Raw genomic sequence first — 4,453 nt, 5'->3', positions numbered from 1 at the left:
TGCACCGACCCAATTATTATTTGAGACAAAATTGTGGAACCAGAACCGTTATAATTCAAGAATTATCAACGATTCTTATCTATTTGTGTTCACCGGGCAAATGCGATCCACTGGCAGCCCTAATTCTAGAATAAGGATCATGGGAAGACAAAAGCTGCAATAAGTCTGGTATTTCTTTTCCTTTTTCATGGAGATTTGCTTTTCTTGGTTGTGACCTTTTCAACGCATTGCCAATGTTGAAACCTTTGCTGTTGTAGGGTATGATTGTATAGTGGGATGTTGATTTTGGACCCAAACAAATCGATAAGTACTTCCACAAAATGACAACCATGCTAATGTGTGTGCATTATTAGTAGTTGGCATTGTCAAGTGCAGTATAAAGAATGATCGTAGGGCTTGTAAGCTAACATTTTTTTTATATGCTAACATTTCCTTATTGTTGTTTCTATTGTAATTTTTTTTTTGTGTTGTTTTCTTAAACTAATCCGAGACATCTTCAAGCATTGACTCTTGTAGGAGGTTATGTGGACGCAAATAATTCAAGTTTTTGAGTTGGTGTGTAATAGTGGGCCTTGGCGTTGCATATGCAGGAACACAGGATGAGAAGGTGAAGTATCTCAGTTTTCACCTGCAGAGTGACATTTTGTTTCATAAAAGCATTTTCAAAGCCTGGTTTCTAAAGTCTTAGAGAAGAAGATTACCAAACTGTTAGGCCAATTCTTTATCACAAATGGGTTGGAATATGGTTCGAGGGGATTTTTCTATACATCTGTTAAACACCTTTCATCGGGAATATTATTTGTTGTTGAAGTTTTTGCGAGTCAAAACTAATTGAATGGTTAAGCATGCTCTATTTAGTACGCTTTTGCCCGTTATGGTAATGTATTAGAACATATGTTGTATAGTGTTTATTGTTTTTTAGAATTTTGATGAATTAAATATGCAGTTCCATTTGAAGCTTACTTTATTTTATTAACAGATAAGAAGGAAATTGTTTTGGAGCAGCTACAGTAATCCAAACCAGTGAAGAAGGAAGAAGAAGATGAGGAAGAAGACAAGAGAGAGAGAGAACAGGAGGGTTTAGTCAAAACTGATTAGTGTCCCATTCAGTCGACCCCCTTATGTTTATTAGGTTCTAATTACACTTACAAAGACTAAATTGCCCTCACTTAAGTGTGGGGCAGAGTACTCTAATGAAACAGCCACATAAGCAAAGTACTTAACTGATATGAGATTACTAAACTACCCTATTCGGCTCACTTTAACAGTCCCCCTCAAGCTGGAAAATATATGTCATATAATCCCAGCTTGTTACATAGATGGTTCACTTTCCCTGAGTTTAGAGCTTTTGTAAATAAATCTTCCCATTGATCATTCGAGCCCACATGTTTAGTGTTTATCTCTCCAGCAAGGACCTTCTCCCTCACAAAGTGGCAATCAACCTCTATGTGCTTTGTTCTCTCATGAAATGCAGGATTTGAGGAGATGTGGAATGCAGCTTGGTTGTCACAATACAGTCTCATAGGTTTATCCATGTGAAACCCAATTTCTTGTAGAAGATTCCTCAACCACACTAACTCATAGGTAGTATGTGCCATGGCCCTATACTCAGCTTCAACACTACTTCTGGCCACAACTGTCTGCTTTTTACTCTTCCACGTCACAAGATTTCCTCCAAGAAATGTGCAATAGCCCATAGTAGATCTTCTATCATTCACTGAGCCTGCCCAGTCTGCATCTGTATACCCCACTACTTCAAGTTTTCCTCCTGGTTTATACAATAGTCCACGACTTGGAGCTCCTTTCAGATACCTCACAATTCTAAGAATTGCATCCCAGTGAGGTATACGAGGGTTCTGCATGAATTGGCTCACCACACTAACTGCAAAGGATATGTTGGGTCTCGTGATAGTCAGATAGTTCAGCTTCCCCACTAGTCGTCTATACCTTCCAGGATCTTCAAATACTTCTCCTGTATCACTGCTCAACTTAACATTTGGTTCCATAGGGGTCTCAGCCGGTTTTGCACCTAACAGTCCTGTTTCTTCCAATAGATCCAGAACATATTTTCTTTGGCACAGATTTACACCTTGTTTTGACCTGACAACCTCTATTCCCAAGAAATATTTCAATGTTCCAAGATCTTTTGTTTGGAAATGATTTTGCAGAAATACCATTAATTTGCAAATCCCCAATTCATCACTGCCAATAATGACAATATCATCCACATAGACCGCTAATAGAATCTTCCCAGCTTCTGAGTCATAGCTGAACGCTGAGTGATCTACCTGGCACTGCTTCATTCCAAAACTCTTCACCACTTCACTGAACTTCCCAAACCAAGCACGCGGCGATTGTTTCAGTCCATAAATTGTCTTCTTCAATCTGCATACCTTACCATCCTCCCCTGAGCAACAAACCCAGGTGGTTGCTCCATATATACCTCCTCTACAAGATCACCATGGAGAAAGGTGAAGGGATGGGATATCCATCACATGGACGCCCAAGTCTTGTGGAATGGACTGGGCGAATTTCAAAAAAAAAATTTCTCCCATCTTTGCAGGGAATCGAATTCTCTATTTTAGAAAACATATTTTCAACGATCAATCTTGAACCATGAACCAAATCAGATCTGAACCAAAAGGAATAGGAGGGAGGATGTACCTGATATGGAGAAACAGTATCTCCCAATGGAGGTGTTCACGCCCAAGGAAGGATCCAAAATCTGCTCCCACTAAAGATGACACAGTGTAGGATGGAGCAGAATCAGCAATGTTCTTCCAAAAGAACTTGACCCTTCGCAAGAATCAACTAGATGGCTTGTGAGTACAGCTCCAACCAATCTTTTCCCAAAAGATTGGAATCAAGATCAGATCTTGATTTCTCCCAAGAACTGGAGATCGAACTGAAGGTGATGGCGGCAACAGGAAGGAGGCAGCAAGAGAGAATTCGTAGGGTGCAAAAATCTCTCTTCAAGTGATTTTCAGCTCTGAAGAGAATTAAACATCAATCCTTAACTGTTGCCGCCCTTTTCTCCTTTCATAATCTTAAAGGGACCAGCTTCTAATCCCATTAGGAGGCTTTCAGATCTAAATCTCATTTAAATCTTGGACTCTCTAAGTGGACAGGGTCTAGGCCCAATCCTATCAGCTGATCCATATCAGAATTCGCCCCTTTTAATTGACTAATCAAATCAGCCCAATTCGAAATGGGCTTAAGGCCCATTTGCCCGGTGAACACAAATAGATCAGAACCGTTTATAATTCTAGAATTATAACGGTTCTGGTTCCATGATTTTGTCTCAAATAATAATTGGGTCGGTGCATGGTATTCCCTGTCCTGAACCAATTCATACCCGGAACCAGTTGTTTTATAAAGTATGTACAAGATTTTCTTAACTCTCCAATATCTTTTGGCATATTTCATGTTATAAATGCCAATTATGATAGATAATATTAGTTAAAATATTTAATTTATTAATATATCAATAATAATCATTTTTTGTAAATTTTATTAGGGTTATATTATCGAAATTCAAAATTTAATTTATTCTTTAAATAAATACTTCTAGTTTTCAGTTCCGGGTCTATGAATTTATCCATAGTAATAATAATCGATTCGAGGCTGGTTCTACCAAAACCCAACCGATTGGAAGCCTTATCTTGAGTAGCAAACTTCCAAAGCAACAACCATTTGAAGCTTCGGAAGGAACAATCATCGACTTAGCCGACAAAATGATGGAAGAGGATTTCCAGTAAGCATGTAGAAACAGAATTCATAAAAATAAACACCGCCACATGATTAGACAGTGACGTGGCTGGAATCGGCATTCACGAAAGCATTGACAAAAGAAAAATGAAACAGAACATTTGCCATATGTTTCCCCATTAGACAAACATATAAACAAAGAAGGATTAGCTTAGATGTGTTTGGGATGAGGGACAGAGAGAGGAAAGGAAGGAGGGAAAGAGAACAAAAGAAAAAGAATGGAGACTTTTGTTGTTTAAAATTGTTCCCTTTTGGCAACAACTTCTCCACAACAGCAAACCACACATTAGAAAAAAACTATGCCCTGTTTTCTAAAGGTTTCTCGGAAACTATGCAATGCTAACCAAACCAACCTAATTAAACTCCGTCCAAAGCCCTTTTTTAGTTCAGTTGAAAGCTATTAGGATTCAACAAATTTGTATATCACATATGTCTTACCTTCATATTGCAAATGCAAAGGAGACGAAGAACTAAAGGAACTACCCTCCAGGTGTTCTGCTCTTCAAAATGTAATAAATGTTCTAATGATCCAATCTCCATCCCAAGACACAAATCTTCAAAAATTTCAACCCATGCAATAACAAGAACAGCAAGACCTTGGTGAGTCTCACCCATGTCAAGATGTGAGCCCAATAACCAAGACGATTTTAAATCTGTATCAAAACATATTGTCAACAACTTTGAA

The sequence above is a fragment of the Nelumbo nucifera genome, chromosome 1 (genome assembly GCF_055504915.1).
Source record: "Nelumbo nucifera cultivar China Antique chromosome 1, China Antique-T2T, whole genome shotgun sequence".
Lineage (NCBI taxonomy): Eukaryota > Viridiplantae > Streptophyta > Magnoliopsida > Proteales > Nelumbonaceae > Nelumbo > Nelumbo nucifera.
This window is presented reverse-complemented; position numbering follows the sequence as displayed.